This window comes from Prionailurus bengalensis, chromosome A2, assembly GCF_016509475.1.
Source record: "Prionailurus bengalensis isolate Pbe53 chromosome A2, Fcat_Pben_1.1_paternal_pri, whole genome shotgun sequence".
Lineage (NCBI taxonomy): Eukaryota > Metazoa > Chordata > Mammalia > Carnivora > Felidae > Prionailurus > Prionailurus bengalensis.
In genome coordinates, this window is record NC_057348.1 from 30,793,305 (window position 1) to 30,810,484 (window position 17,180).

A 17,180-nucleotide genomic window follows, 5' to 3' on the forward strand; every position below is an offset into this window, starting at 1 on the left:
GATTCTCTCTTTTTTCCTGTCTCTGCCCCTCTCCCACTCACGTGGCTTCTGTCTCTCTCAAAATAAACTTGAAAACAACAACAACAAAAGAAAAAAAAAACAAAACAAAGGAAGAATCAGTTATAGCATCTATGACCAACATGGGAGTCCAGAGGACTCACTACCATGTAATTCCTCAATGGGAAGATTAAAAATGTTCATGTGATTTCAAATGATTGTCATGGGTATTCTAAGATGTTGTGGCACAGTGGTACCTAAGGGCTTTACACGCGAAGGAATGCCATCCATACACCTATCTGATATGGGATACCTTCTCTGCTGAGACAATTGGAAAATTTTCTTTCTACCAAACGAATAAGCAAAAACCACTGTGAAGGTGACAGTCCCGATGCAGAACATACAAGTAGAATGCAGAGAGGGCTCAGAGAGATACCAAAACCTGCAAAGGCATGGAAACTGAAAGGGAAACCATTACTGGGTTAATGGGCAAGAGGCAATTTGCAGAATGCAGGAGAGGGAAGCAACGTCAATTTTTAATTTAGTTGATCAAGACTTTATTGTGCTTCAAGTGAACTTACCACATGGAGATTCATAATATCAATAGAAAAGCATATCGTGAAGGTCAGAAGAAAGCAACTGGGGACTTGAGTCCACAGACTTCCTCAGAAACAGATAATTCAAGTTCCGCCTTTAATGTTCCCTTGAGAATCAGCCTAATCAGTGTAAACGCTTTACAAATGCTGCCTGATGTGCTTAGGTTCCTTTCTGTAGGACTCTTAGAGCTGAACCATGTCTCTCTTAATAATAATGATGAGCACTTAGCAGCATCTAACAGGAGGCCCTTTGTCTCTTCTGCAGGACCTACATCACCATTATAGATGAGTGTTTACCAAGGCTTTCAGAGAAATGCCAGGTAAACTCTGAATCTAGGGCATTAGCCACACTGAAGCTTAATGGGTCCCTAGGAAAGGGAGGGGTGCAGGGATGAAACTAAAAATTATGGATGAAGATAGAAATTGGGATCATGCTATTAAAGGGGTTCACTTTCCTGATATGTTATTTAATAGCCTTTCCCCCTCTCTTGGATCACAGGTTCTAGGCATCCCAATTTCTACTTGGAAATATAGTTTTGCAAGTATAAACTGGCATTTACAAATCAAAACATCTTGCTTTCGGGGCTCCTGGGTGGCTCAGTCGGTGAAGCATCTGACTTCAGCTCAGGTCATGATCTCACAGTCTGTGAGTTCAAGCCCCGCATCAGGCTCTGTGCTGACAGCTAAGAGCCTGGAGCTTGCTTCAGATTCTGTGTCTCCCTCTCTCTCTGCCCCTCCCCTGCTCATGCTCTGTCTCTCTCTGTCTCAAAAATAAATAAAAAACTTTAAAAAAATTATTTAAAAAGAAAACATCTTGCTTTCCCATTTTCTCATCTAACTGCAATGGGTGGCCTTGGTTATATTATGGTAAGGCGCGGTAGGCTTCTAAATCGTTAGGAAGAATAGATTCTCTATGTCATTGGATCTGTTGGGAAAATGACTTGCCTATTACTCTCTTTCTCTGTTTCTTTCATGGAGGGGAGAATGGAATACCTTAGGAATTGCCCATAAATGATGAATTGACATTCAACCCATCACGTAACATCACCTTGTACTTTCTCAAGAATGGAGACCACTTAAAAAAAAAAAAAAAGGAATGGAGACCATTTAAATTCTTATCATTCCCTTAGGTTTGTTGATCTTAAAAGCTTACCAGTTTCCTTGTGCAGTATGAAATTTCATCACTTCCAGTTTTAGAAAAGGTTCATGAAAAAATAATATATGAAGACGAAGCATTCAGTAAGATGTCCCCCTAATCCCCCAACTCCTTCAAATTAAATCTTTTAAAACTTTTATGCTATCAAGTAACTTGGCTGTGAGTGCATCAGTAGCAAAGATGGCACTCAATGCATCCCAAGTGTTGCTACTTAATTGGATTCAATAAGTGGGTTGAATAAATGAAATATAAATCTATATATAGTCACCCTGAACTGAAATGTATTCTATTAAGTTTATTTATTTATTTTGAGAAAGAGAGAGAGAGCATGAGTGTGCGAGAGGGGCAGAGAAAGAGGGACAGAGAATCCCAAGCAGGTTCTGTATGGTCAGCACAAAGCCCAACGTGGAGCTTGATCCCACAAACTGTGAGATCATGACCTGAGCTGAAGTCAAGAGCCAGACGCTCAACTGACTGAGCCACTCAGGCGCCCCTGAACTGAAATGTCTCTTAGTCACACTGTGTTCATACCACCCAATTCCCCCATTCCTTTTCTCCCTACTGAGCTTGATTTTAAAAGCATGAAGTGAGTCAAAATTTAATAATTATCTGGTTAATTTAGCTAGAAGACATGGCTTAAGTAGATGAAGGCACCAGGAGATTGATATTTACCTGGAATGTCATCCATATGATCAAATCAAAATCAGTTATGCCCATACAAAGATTGTACAAGAATGTTCATAATAGCTGTTAATAACAGCTCCAAACAGGAAACAATGCAAATGTCCATCAACAGAAGAATGAATAAGCAAATTGTGTCTATCCACATGATAGAACACTATTCACTAATAAAAAAGGAGCTAACTACTGATACATACGACTACTTGAATAAGTCTTAAAATGTTTTGTTGGGGTGCTTGGGTGGCTCAGTCGGTTAAGCATCCAACTTTGGCTCAGGTCATGATCTCACGGTTCTTGAGTTTGAGCCCCACATCAAGGCTCTGTGCTGACAGCTCAGAGCCTGGAGCCCGCTTTGGATTCTGTGTCTCCTCTCCCTGCCCCTCCCCCATTCACACTCTGTGTCTGTCTCTCAAAAATGAATAAACATTAAAAAAAATTAATGTTTTGTTACATAAAAGAAGCCATACACAAAGAACACTCACTGTACAGTTCCATTTATATGAAGCTCAAAACCAGGCAAAACTAATCCATGGTGATGATAGCAATGAGAACCAAGGTCCTTGCATGGGGTGATGTGACCCGCTGACAGGGGAATTTGAGAGCTGCCTGCTTCTACCAGGCCAGGAAAGGGACAGAAAATCAGCTTCCTCCTTGGCCTCATGGACATCAACTTGGGCCCAGTGAATCAGAGTGCTGCTTGCTGCTTAGATGGGCATTCAGCTCCCTGTCTGACTTTGCTTTAAACCCTGAAAGGGGGTGACTTTGGAGAGGGTGCATTTGCTCTGTTGGTGTTTGGTTAGCATAGGGTGGTCATTACCCAAAGGTTTTCTATTGCTAGTCTGCTCTTTTCCTGGTCCTTTGGTTAGGAGAATAGGCTTTTATTGGAGTTTTTTGTCTGTAATATCTGGTAGTTCAGAGCTGAAGGCTCTGATGTATGGATGTAGAGATGCCAACAAGGGAGTCCAAGGAACTCAGTGATATGTTATTCTTCAATTCCCAAGGTCCTTGGGCAGCCCGCCCTCTTCTTTGTACTTTTCAAAGTCATCCTGTACTGTTTATTATGGTAAGTCCAGAGATTTTTCATTGCAAGAGGGGGGCCCCAGATGGAGTAGAGCTACTCTTTGGGGTATGTGAATTACAGTCCTATGAAACTGTAAATTGTTACAATTATCATTATGATCTTGATGCTGGCCCAGTGAAAACAAAAATGTGGGTCTCCATAGAACTGTTTTTGTGATTTTTTTCCTTGTATGGGAAGTTGTATTTTCAGCAGGTGCCTCATAATTTTCCAAGGCGTTTCTAGTTTTAACATTCATAATATACTTTTACCCTTTGTGTGTGGGGCAGCACGTAAAGAGGAAGTACATTGTGCCTCATTTTAACCAGTGCAGTGAGAAGAATAATAAAACTTCTCCAGGGTAACACCAAACAGGAGCTCTTGAGAGAATGATACATTCTCACCCCCGTTGGAACAGCACCACACTCAACATTAAAGGGAATATACTAACCAAGGCGTTAAATGGATTTGCTTTAGATTGTACATTTTCTCATTTTCTTATACACTACTTTAAAAAGGCAGTGGTGAAATTATAAAAACCCACCCCTATTACTGACCCGGACCTATGAGCTTTCTATTAAGTACAAGTGATTCAATAAAAAAAAAAAAAAAATTAACTATTCAAGGAACTCTACGTGCTCCAGCGACCGGCCCTCCAATGGCTTTGATATTTTCATAAATGTCGCTGAAGACAGGACACACACAACTCATGGGTTCCTTGCTGATTCTCACCTCATCGGCCCACTATTGTGGCCTGACCAGGAGACCACCAAGACTAATCGTGTGAGGCTCTACATGAGACGTTGGCAAACTACAGTCCATGGGTTACGTGTGGCCCCACCAGCTGCTTTTGTAAATAAGATTTTATTGGAACACAGCCACGTTCATTCTTTTATGCACTAAGGCTTCTTTCAGGCTGTAACAGCAGACTTTTGTAACAGCACCTGAGTGTGTGTGGCCCACAAAGCCAAAAACACTTGCTATCTGCCCCCGACCCCACTTGCTTTACAAATAAAGTTTTCCAACCACTGGTCTACATCTTACTCACCAACGTCACTGTTCTCTTTGCTTCCTTCTCTTCATCTTCCTGACTTATGAGCTCTTGAGTCTTCCAAGGAGTAGTTCCTACATGTCCCTTCATCTCTTCTGACTTCTTAGGTCAATGGTTCTTAATCCCAAGAATCACTTGGAAAGCTTTTTAAAAATATTCATGACTTGTTGTCATGGCAGAGGTTTTGATTTAATTAGTCAGGTTGTGGCTCAGTCCTCAGTATTTTTTAAAAACTCCCAAGGTGATCCCAACGGTATAGCCAGGGAGTGGGAACAGTTACTCTAGACGATCTGGATTAGCTTCAAAGCTTTATATTAACTACCTATCAACAACTTCCAAATTCTATCTCCAATACCAACATCTCCTCTGAATTCCATATTCATGTGTCCAGCTGTTTCCACCTGCAGTTCTAACAGGCATCTCAATCAGAACACGTGGAAATCAGAACTCGTGATCTTCTCTCCTTCTCTCAGCGAATGATATTCCATTCTTTCAGTTGCTCAGGATAAAAATCTTAAGGCATTTTTGACCCCTCTCCCTTTTTTAATGTCCCACCTGTAATCCACTAGCAAATCCTACTGTCCCTTCAAATTACATGAGAGTCCACCTGCTTACCATCCCTCCTCTTGTCCTGTGCCCCAAGCTATGATCATGTGTCGTAGGGTTCCTATTGCCATGGTCTCCTGGTTGCTGCCCTTGGCCCCTCTGAAGGTTTTATTAAAACAGAAGCCAAAATGACTGTGATAAATAATGAGTCGGATCAAATCACTCCTGTGTTCAAAGACTAAGAACGGCTTTCTAACTTTCTCAAAGTAAAAACCAAAGTTATTACGCTGGCCTCAAGGACTTGAATGACGCAGCTTCCTGTTATGTCTCCCTCTGTCTCTCCTCCCACCTTGTTTCTTCTCACTCTGGCTGAGCCACACTGGACTCTTGGACAGTCCTTCAATATACCCTCTCCCCAAGAATATCTGCACCTTCTCCCCAGAGTGCTGCCTCTACCTTCGGATAGCCTCATGATTTCCTCTTGAGTATTACCCTAAAGGGGATGCGTGCTCAGACCACAAAATCTCAAATAGCTTTCCTAAATATTTTCTTTCCCCTTATTTTATTTTTTTCCTCAGAACACTTACAGTGATATTGTTTGTTTAGGCTTTGTCCCCCTGCTTACTAGAATGTATGCTACAATTACAGCATAGCTGCTGTGATGCACAACCCCAGTGGGTGCACATCATTGTCTATGTGAATGTGTCCCTGAGAATTGTGCAGTGCACAGCATGAGCAGCTGCATGTAGTAACCATGCATCAAAGCAAAGAGCTTAGTTTAGTTTGCTGTATTTCTGGGGCCTTGAACACTGCCTGAGGCAAAATAGGCTGCTATGTTTGGTAGATGAACTGTTGAACATATACCATTTATAATTTTGTCTGGATTGATATTCATGGAAAAGATGCTTTGAGGTACTTTTCTACACTGTTTACAATATGTTCTCTCTCATCTTGACATTTTATATAATTTTATGTAATCCATATAATATATAATTATATATAATTTTATGTAATATATAATTAATGATTTATATTATAAAATTTGTACAGTTTTAGATGAAGTTTTTTCTTCATATTTTTTAATACTGTGATATCAATACCTATTTTTCTCTTGCTTGTTTTCATGAACAAGATGAAGTCTTCCATAAGTTATTTGACTAGCAGCCCCTATCATTCATTAACATTGAGCTCCAACTTTAAAAAAAAAATCACATTGGGGTGCCTGGGTGGCTCAGACAGTTAAGCATCTGACTTCAGCTCAGTTCATGATCTCGTGGTTCATGGGTTTGAGCCCTGCACTGGGCTCTCTGCTGTCAGCACAGAGCTCTCTTCCAATCCTCTGTCTCCCTCTCTGCCCCACCGCTGCTCCTTCTCTATCTTTCTCTCAAATAAATAAATAAAAACTAAAAAAAAAATAAAAAAATAAAAAAAAAAATCACATTTTTAACCTGTCATCATAAAAATATTATTTATGGCATGCCTGGGTGGTTTAGTCAGTTGAGCATCTGTCTGACTCTTGATTTTGGCTCAGGTCATGATCAGGGTCATGGGATCCAGCCCCGGGTCGGCCTCCACGCTGAGTGTGGAGCCTGCTGAAGATTCTCTCTCTCTCTCTCTCTCTCTCTCTCTCTCTCTCTCTCTCTCTCTGCCTCTCTCACCTATCTGTGCTCTCTCTCTAAAATAAATTTTTAAAAAAACTTACTTATTTTATGTCTCCCTCTATAGTGGACAGTAAGCTCCAGGGATGTAAAGATTTTATTTTGTTCACATCTTGGTCCACAATAGGTGCTCAATAAGCATTGGTTAAATGAAGAAAGGAAAAGAAAAAGAAGGAAGGAAAATTAGAAGGAAGGCAGACAGATATAGAGGAACTCAGAGGGATCAGAAAAGTTGGTACTAACAGAGCTGGAGGCTTGCCTATTAGTCAGTGTATCTGATTCATACACAGACCAAAATAGAGTCTGTTCTCAGCTATATGGGTTGATGGTCTGTATCAATCAAATTCCAAAGATTATTTCCAAATATTATCTTCTGAATCAAAAAAGAAAAAACTAAATACGTCCCCATAAAGATCATAAACATTTACAGATGAATGGATAAAGAAGAAGTGGTAATATATACAGAGAAAGATTATTCACCCATAAGAAAGAAGAGAATTCCACATTTGTACCAATATGCATGGGTCTTGTGAAATAAACCTGGTATTACTTATAAGTGGAATCTGAAAAGAAAAAAAAAAAGGTCAAACTGCAGGAACAGAGAGTAGAAAAGTAATTGCCAGGGGCTGGACAGGCAGGGCTAGAGACAGGGAGAAATTGGCCAAAGGTACAAACTTTCAGTTAAGATCAACAGGCTCTGACGACCTAACGTAAAACATGGTGACTTGGGACCCCTGGGTGGCTCAGCCGGTTAAGGGTCCAACTTCAGTTCAGGTCATGATCTCACAGTTCGTAAGTTTGAGCCTGCCTCGAGCTCTGTGCTGATAACTCAGAGCCTGGAGCCTGCTTCAGATTCTGTGTCTCCCTCTCGCTCTGCCCCTCCCCAGCTCACACTGTGTTTTTCTCTCTCTCAAAAATAAATAAATATTTAAAAAAAAATGTGACTTGCTGGTAACCCTATATTATATCATTGAAATCAGCTATGAGAGTAAAACGTAAATGTTCTCACACAAAAATAAAATAAATAAATAAATATGTAAGGTGAAGGATATGTTAATTAGATGGGGGAGGGAATCTTAGGCTATATATATATATATATATATATATATATATCTCCAGTCACCATAATGTACACTAAATATCTTACAATTTTGTATGTCAAATGTACTTCAATAAAGCTGAATTTTTTAAATGAAGAAAAAAAAGACGAATTAGCTGGAGAATCACAAAAGGGAGAGGTTAAGGGAATATATTTTGCAGTCATACTGACCTTATCATCATTGCCACTTAAAAAAAAAATACTTGATGGTTTTGGAAATAGAATCAATGGGGATAGTCAAAATTAAATTAAAAAACATACTTAAAAAAAGTCACTTATAAAATCTAACTTGTTGAATATAGGAGAAAAAAGTTAATGTCATTAAATAATTAGAAACAATATTATAAAAATTAGGCCTGAGCATAGGTCCTTTGCGTCAAATAAAACTCTAGATACTTAGTATTCTGGAAATCACATTGATTTTGTTTATTTGTCTATTTTTCTAATGCATTTATTTATATTGATTATCTTGATGAACTTTGTTGTTATTGTTTTGATAATTTGCCTTCTTTTCTTTCTACTTCTATCTTGAAAAGATGCATCCCCTGAATTTAAAGAGCAGAATGATGGACAGGAATCCATACGAACCAAAAGCTTGAGAACACATTTTTCCCCCCCCATTGACAGCAAATCTTGATCTGTTCCAGAAAAAAAAATTCTTCCTTATGATAATGAAGGGAAGAACAAACAAACTGATATATAGAAAAGGATTATCCCACAAAGGTTGAAAAGAAATAGTGGTGCTTTCTAAAATTTTTCCCAGTGTCCTTATATTGCTTTCATGTTGAACTCTGCATCTTTTCATGAAATGTCACCGATGACTTTTCTCCAGTCAGCTTTAACTGCTATATCTGTGAAATTTTTGTCTTGAGCCACATAATTGCAAATTGTGAGCAACTCATCTTTCAGATGCTAGAGGAAAGAAACTCAATCTCCAAATGATACTTTTCTTATCTATGGATAAGGGGGAGAAAGTCTTATATATACTGTCATGTTTCCTCAGAAAAACTGCCATCTCTTTAAAAAAATACTGTTTGAAAGCAGTAAATGGTACAGAACAACAAGCTGTCAGAGGAAAGACCAGGGATATTTTAAGACCTGGCATAACATTTGTAGAAATTCTCAGCACCGGAGTAGACATCATAATCTTGGGAAAGGTTGCACTGAATTCAAATGACTGATCTTCACATGGATGGAAGGGTATTTCTCTGCCTTAAAGGAAAAATGTTCTTTATTGGAAAAGAGATCTGCTCAATTTATGCCTTTTTTAGATTCTCTGCTTCAAACAGATTGTTGTAAGACTGTTAACTGATTTTTTTAAAAAGTCTGTTAACTGATAATATTTTAATCAGTTTATCTTAATTCCTTCAGGCAACTCAAGGACAGGAAAGACTAAACATTACTGGGATATTAGGAGTGGTGATGGGGAAATTTTTTTTTTTTTTCTGCAAGAAGCCAAACAATGTAAGGAAAGAAGAATAAGGTGCAATTAATGATTACTTTTTAATGTGAACAATGAAGAAACATGTCCAGAGGGAACATGTGAATTTTCAAATGAGAAGAAAGTGATTTCTTCTCTTATACGAATTCTCTATCTGTAATATAAACATTTAATTAACTACTTTATCTGCCGTTGAGAAAAAGAAAAATAGAAGACTGAAAGATAAAAACTAAATTATACTGTATCAACCAGGAGTGAAATACTAAGTAAAACTATAAAGAAAATGCCTCACACTTAAAAAGAACGAAATACAGACAACAATGAGATGAGAACATTTCCCTTATTTCCTTCTTTAATTAACCAACCTGAGCTGGTAGCAAGATACTCTGAGTTCAAAGTGCTGCAGAGACTGAAAATGATCCACCTTCACTGTGCAATCCTTTCACAAAACGATGGGCACTAAAGAAAACCGTCTCTAACAATGAGAAGTCTATCATTTCTCACAATCAAGCTTTCTACGCTTGTACTGCAAGTTTTATCTGTAAGTATTTTTACACCTATTGTCTACTGGATTGGACAAAACAAAGGGGAAATATCCACAAAGCTAATGTTGGTGAGTAATTGAAGCGATAACTAAGTTCTGAGTGGCATTTCCATTTCTGTTCTGCTAAAGTGAATGATGTTAAGTAGATGTTAAGTCGAAAACTCTAATTGCTTTTGAGATGGGGATTAAATCTATCAATGATTTTTGCCCTGTTCTCTTATTTTAGATATGGTTGTGAATCCTATATGAAAGTATATTCCTTTCCTCTTCACTCCCACACATTCAGGCCACACACAAACTCACGTATACATTTACGGTTTTGTATATGGTTTGCAGACACACTACCTTATAGAAAAGGCAAGTAACATAAAGGAGGAAAAGCCTGTATATGAGACAAGAGTGAGGACTGCAGCAAACTTGAGTAAGTCAATCACTTGAGGGGATAACTCCTAATTATCTCCAGTCAATTACTGACACAGGAGAATGTAAGTCAGTACTGCTAGACTTTCTTATTTTGCAAGAGAAGCCATGAACCCATATGTTTTATAAAATCTCTCAATATTTATACAGTGTCAATTAGTTCAACCTAACTCAACAAACTAACAAGGGAACAGAACACCTTCCTCACTAAAAGCTTATGTCAGTAGGTTGTTTTTAATCAGTTCCCTATCAGGATATTGCCTCTGGCTTGGCAGAGAATACGAGGAGGCTTATATTTTAATTTCTCCTTTTCACTCCCCTAGGCTGGGAGGTCTTGGACAAGTCCTATAAATATAAGGAATTTGTATCACAAAAACAAACTGATTTGATGTTTTAAAGGATAAGAGAATTTAGAGAACATTTTATCCCACTTATTTATTTTAGAGATGAAGGTATTCAAGTCTAGATAGACCGCTTGATTTATCTAAGGTCCTAGGGGAAAGTAATGTAAGAGTTTACACTAGAAACATAACTTCAGGACCCCAGTCCATGGAGCTACTCTTGTTTAAAGCAACGAGAATATTCAGGTCAAGCAGGGATGAAATCATAACTATAATTTTTAATTAAAAAAATTCACTGTTTAAGAACCACTAGAGAACCTCTCCAGCAATACAGCATAGTCTCTATCACAACCTTTTTTTAGAATTATTTTTTAAATGTTTATTTATTTTTGAGAGACAGAGTGCAAGCAGGGGAGGGACAGAGAGAGAGGGAGGCACAGAATCTGAAGCAGGTTCCAGGCACTGGGCTGTCAGCACAGAGCCCGATGTGGGGCTTGAACTCATAAGCCGTGATAGCGACCTGAGCTGAAGTCAGATGCTCAAATGACTGAGCCACCCAGGTGCCCCTCTATCACAATTTTACTCTGAAATCTGCACTGAATGGATCAATGAGTAAATGAATCCATTATGAGAGAAATCATTGTAGTCAGGACAAAAAGGTTGTCATTAAGAAGCCAATGACCAAAACAACGGAGGGAATCTGTGGTTCAGGGATAAACTGAACTCATGAAAATGCCTTACTTCTCACTGGAAACAGTATTAAATAAAAGAGAACAAAACAGCTCCTTCCTGATGAATCTCTGATTTAGAGCTGAATGGGAATGAATATAGTCTTTCCTAGATATGATTTCTGACTGCTCTTTACTAATGCTGGAAATTCAATTTATTGACTCTATCAAAGTGCCCTGCAGAGAAGAGTATACGCCCCGGCTGAATGTAGGAGATAAAAAGAAACTCGATATTAAAGATGGTTTACATGATAGGCCACAGAAAATATAGCCAAGTCAAGCATGCCCTTGCTTGTGGCTTATTAAAATTCCTTTCTTTTTTCAGGAAAATGCATATACTTTATGGAGCTCTGGCCTAGAATTTAATGCACGTTGTTTTTATATTCCCTGTGAATTCCCGCTGCTCCCAAGCTCAAAAAAACTTGTCTCCTGCCTTCCTCTCCAGTTGGCCTACTGATTAACTTTTCTCTTTTATGAAAAATTGAAATGCGAGACGAATAAGACAAGCATTGTCCAACTCTTAAAAATGTTAAGGATTGGTTTGAAATATTCTTATAAAGTATCAAGCAGAATATATAAATGATACAGATGACAGTCAATGAATATGATAAATTATGCCATCAATATTCTAGTTTGATGTAACAGGGTGAAGCTCCCCTCCGTAAAATATTTCTTGTTGCATAAAATTTTAGCTATCATTTTTCCACCTTGTCCTTTAACACCTCCATAAAATGGGGTGTTAGTAGAACACGTAAGAGAGGATTGTAAATTTTATTTACGATTATTTGGTTTTAGATTTGTAGGTAGCTGGCTGGAAAGGTCAGGTATGAAGTCCGGGTGGAAACACGTGACGGGTGAGTCAGAGCCATGGTCAATGCCACTGCAGGACATCCACACAGTGCCTACACTCAGTATGAATGCTTGTGGAGTTTCTGCCCATTGTGGTTCAAATCACAGAAATGGGGATTTTGAGTCAATGCAAAAAAGACCCTCTACTGAGATGAGAAATGCGTTGCATTGGTTCATGCCGGTTCTTTGCTTTGTGTATGTGTTTGTTTTCAAGTCTCCTTTTCCTCGAGATGAGTGTAAGCAGGTATTTCAACTCATGAATATCTATCAGTTGGCCTATGTGTATCCCATTCTGAGACACAATGGCTACTCTTGGAGGCTACGAAACATTCTTTGGGAAAGTGATAACTGGCATTTATTGAACACTTACACGTGCTAGGCACTAGGCACTAACTTCCATGTATTATCTCTTGTAAATCTTACAATAACTGTATCAGTTTGAGTCTACTGTCGACTTCTTTTAGCCTAACACTTAGGTTAAGCCACTTGCCCCATCCAGATCTTTCTGCCTAAAATGTTAATCCTCGCAAGGTTTCAACTTCATTCTTTAGTGTCACGATTGCAGAATGACTGGGGACTTGGTAATGGTCATAACATTAAGATCATTCATTTCAGCCATGAAAATAAACTCTGGAAAAATACCTGAATCTATCGTGAATCGGACAAGAGCTTTAAATATGTTTTCTGTCCTAGGTTCTTAATCCCCTTTGGTTTTATTTCCATGGGGATTTATGTTGTTTTGGCAGCCACAGCTCACTGTTGACTCAGAGTATTCCTACCAGCCATTAAAATCCCCATCTTTTTTTTTTTTTTTTTTTTTTTTAAATCCATGCTACTTAGAAGTCTTGTTTTTTCCCTTCTCTACTCACACTGGAGGAACTTTTGGACATAAGTGCTGAATTTAGCTTTGTTAACAATATTCATCTAAATTTTTCTGATCTTTGTTTTTAAATAAATTATAGACAGTTCTAGGAATTATGATGTTTTGGTATTTTCTTGATCTTCAACAGCAAAACATCCATGGATTTTGGCCATTTCTGAACTGCCCAGTTTGAGCATCGTTCCTACTTGGAGTGAATTATTAGTCTAAATCATGGTGGGAAGCAGATCCTCCAGCCTCCGACTATAGAACTCAAAGGAGGCAGAGTCCCTCTCCCTGTCCCTGGCAGCCTGGGCATGAGCCCGTGACTGGGACTGGCCATTCACATGATCCTGCCAGGGCCCGAGAATCTTTTTTTTTTTTTTAAACATTTATTTATTGTTGAGAGACAGAGAGAGACAGAGCATGAGCAGGGGAGGCGCAGAGAGAGAGGGAGACACAGAATCCGAAGCAGGCTCCAGGCACTGAGCTGTCAGCACAGAGCCCGACGCGGGGCTTGAACCCACGAACCGCAAGATCATGACCTGAGCCAAAGTCAGCTGATTAACCAACTGAGCCAGCCAGGGGCCGCGGGGCCCGAGAATCTTAAGGGAATGATATGGAGATGTAGGAACAGTGCAGACATACTCACAGGGAGGTGGCAAGGCAGAGGATGCAGCTTTGAAAGGCCGAGGCATGGGGCTGGCTCCTGCGTTTTCACAGCATGGCCTGGGCTGGTTCCTGCTGCCCACGTTTCTTCAGTTCTTGAGCATCCACAGAGTTGTTTCTTCAGCTTTCACATACGTGCCTCTCCCACCCCCGCAACTCTCTTTGGTGCTAAAGATAGCCAGTCACTTTCCAGCACTTGCAACTGCAACCCTGATGGAGGCAGTTCACCCCTCTGGTCTTCTGCTCTCACATGAAAGTGAGAACCCGCCATCTCACAGCTGGACCAGAGCCACAGTCTCCTGCCTCTGCGTTCCCCCACACCGTGATCTTCATCCTGCAGCCCACTGGGCCATCACTTAAAACTGCAAGTCGTGTGAGGCCACTCATCGCATAAAACCCCTCAGTGGCTTTCCATCACATGAGGACCCAAACCCTAGCCTTCTGCCTTGATTGCCTCCATTTTCAACCTCACATCCCTTCACTTCCTCCCACCCCCAAACTCCAATCCTTGATTACACAGAGCCTGGGCTTACTTCTGAGTATTTATGCTTTGGGGCGGTTGCTAGATTTAAAAAGCTCTTTCACTATCAGGAGGATTAAAAAAAAAATCAGTTGCTGTTTACCTGGAATTCAAATTTTACTGGGCGTGTCCTGTATTTTTGTTTGCTAAATCTGGAAACTTACACCTGCGGTTCCTCGGCCTGGCCCTCTCCTCTCTCACTTCCTCACTGAGGCCTCACTAAATCACCTATCCAAAGATGCCACCCCCCACCAATGATGCTGCCTTTACACCATATTTATCAAAGCACTTACTCTCTCTCCAGTTACCTTACACTTCCATTCGCGACTATATATAGGCTTACCTGTTTTGGATGTGTCTCCAACTAGAAAGTGAATTTCATGGGGACACTGGTCTTGACTGCACTGGCCTCTGCTGTACTCCAGCACCCAGAACTGTGAATGGCAAGCGGGAGATGTTCCATAAATATATACTGGAAGAGGAAGTGAAATTAATGTCTGATAGGAAGCCAAAGAGGGAACCCGAAATTCAATCATTTTCCAAGGAAAATCTTTCTCCTTTCCTTTTTAAAAAAAGTTTCTAACTGTGTGCCAATTACCCCCGAACTTTAAAAGTAATCTATATAGTAATAGCACTGGGCTTGCATAAAAGTCCTCTTGCAATAAGGCATCTTACCCAAAAACCATGGTTATTTCATTAGGAATACTCAACGGGACACTGACTCCTAGGAAGCTATGTGTAGTTTCCTTTCTCCTCAATGAAGGTAGGATAATTATACCATTTTTCAAATCTAATTTGCTTTGTATCCTCTCTCTGAAAGGCGAGAAAGACACAATGAAGACTTGCCTTATTGTTTTTCTATTTTTGTTTGAACACGGATTTGAAAAGGATCCCTCACTGTTCCCCTTATTTCTCTGACACCCTGAATGTTCCTTGTGCTACCTCCAGTATGATGAATGGGATGCCAGGACCACATGAGTTTATTATGTAAGGAGGCATATGTTTTTCCCCTTTTCAGTCCAGCTTCATAGGAGCCATCAGTATTTTAATAGAGTTGGGTATCTGTCTGGAGGTTTATAAACCTGGGAAAATGAGTTTGTGTTCCACAACGTAGACATGGATAGTTTTATTAATTTGGAGAACTGATCCCCCTGGAGAATGAGATTCTGTTTGAGCTGTCGGCTAGCCTTTCAGTTGTTCTAAAGTCCTATGCTTCCATTTTGTGAATAGAACTGCAGAGCCTACAGAGAGATGCGACCTTTCTATAATTTGGAGAAGGATGGGGCCAAATGTGAAGTGAAACTGAGAATGCACATCATTGTGACAAGAGCCCCATCCAGACTGAGAGAGGGAGGGAAACAGAGGCAGGAAAAGAGGGGGCAGATGGGGAGGAAAGAATTTACTGATCCTGTAACTGAGAAGTCTGGAGGTAGGTCTGGCTCAGGTATGGTTTGATACAGGGGTGCATCTCATGCCATCTCACTTTTTCTGTCTCCAACTTCCACCTCCTTCTTGTCTGGCTCCATTTTTGGTAAAGTTGTCCATAAAACAGTGGCATGATGGCTGCCAGTCTCTCCAATCTCTATTTCATCCAAATAGTGACCTCAGCAGAAATAAGAACTTCTCTTTGCTAATTGTGTCAACAAATGTCCCAGCGCTGATTCTCGAGAGGCTAACAGCTGGCTTAAGTGCCTTCCCTTGAAACCATGTCTGTCACCAGGGGGATAGAACATACTTATTAGCCAGCCCAGGTCAATCCTGCCCCTTGGTCAAGGAGGAAGTGGTAAGTAATATTGACTGTGAGTGGGGAAGGGCTGATTTATTGAAGAAATTTGGGGTGCTGTTTCTAAATAAAGAAGGAATGATTATATAGCCTTCTTCTCCACCCCGCCCCCACTTCCCCTTTCCCCATAATGCTCTACTGCTTACACTAATGACTTACTAATAGCTCAGTACACTTGGAGGCCCAGAGGCTGCCGTCACTTCATTGTACCAAGATGAACACTGCAGACATGTTAATATAAACTAGACACGATGTACATTTGGCTTTCAAAAGACTAGACAGCAACCAGCAAAGTATATTCCTGAAGGTGTTTTCTTTCAGGCAACAAGTCACAGAGCAGAAGAAAGACCCTTCCTTTGCAAGACTTTCACATACTACATGTTTCCTCATCCCATTTCTCTCAGTTCTCTCAAATTCAGGAGTGTTTTTGGAAAGAACAACACAGCTTCGAGTAACAATAGGGACTGCCTACATTATTCATCTAAATTTAACTTATAGATGAAATAATGATTATGCCCCATTCCTAAATATATAAAACCATCACAATGCATAATAATGATAAGCCATCTTGCTGTGTGCTTCCTATTCCCCAGTCACTAAGTGAATAATGCTACAACAACCTTATGGGGCAGGTACTATTATTACGTCCATTTTACAGATACAGAAACCGAGGCATAGAGAAGTTAAGTAACTTACGCCAAGTAACACAGCTATGAAATTGTAGAGCTGGATTCAAACCTAGGCAGTCTGATTTGGGCTTTCACCATCAGATTTTGTGTTTCTTACCACATTCTGAATTTGCACAATCATCCTCCCTGAAGTGGTGTATCTGAGTGTTATCAGCCATACTCTGCCAATGATGGAACCAAGGCTTAGAGAAGGGAGGAGGGCAGGTTTCAGATTTTCTGACTCCTATCTTAGCATTGTCAGTAATTCGTGGCTCGTGTTCTAAGCTTTCCTGCCTGCACCATGCTCTCCCATCCCCCTACCACTCCTTCCAAGCAAACCTAGCGTGGGATAAAGAAACATCAGACCAACCCATGACATTGGTGAGAACAAAACTATTGGACCCAGACGGCTTTCGTCTGGATGCCAACTCCATCTCTTACTCACGGGCCCATCACCCCCAAACTTTAAAAAAGTAATCTGTATAGTAACAGCATAGGTTATGACTCCTCTGGTCTT

The 17,180-nt window shown here is 40.0% G+C and overlaps 1 long non-coding RNA gene across 1 annotated transcript in view; it reads right to left on the reverse strand.

The window, feature by feature from the left end:
• Window positions 1-14,731, reverse strand: part of LOC122487390 — a 37,162-nt gene extending 22,431 nt beyond the window's left edge. Inside the window, exon 1 of the long non-coding RNA XR_006298364.1 lies at window positions 14,556-14,731. This is a non-coding gene — a long non-coding RNA (uncharacterized LOC122487390). The remainder of the gene's footprint in view (window positions 1-14,555) is intronic.
• Between the last annotated feature and the right edge of the window lie 2,449 nt (window positions 14,732-17,180).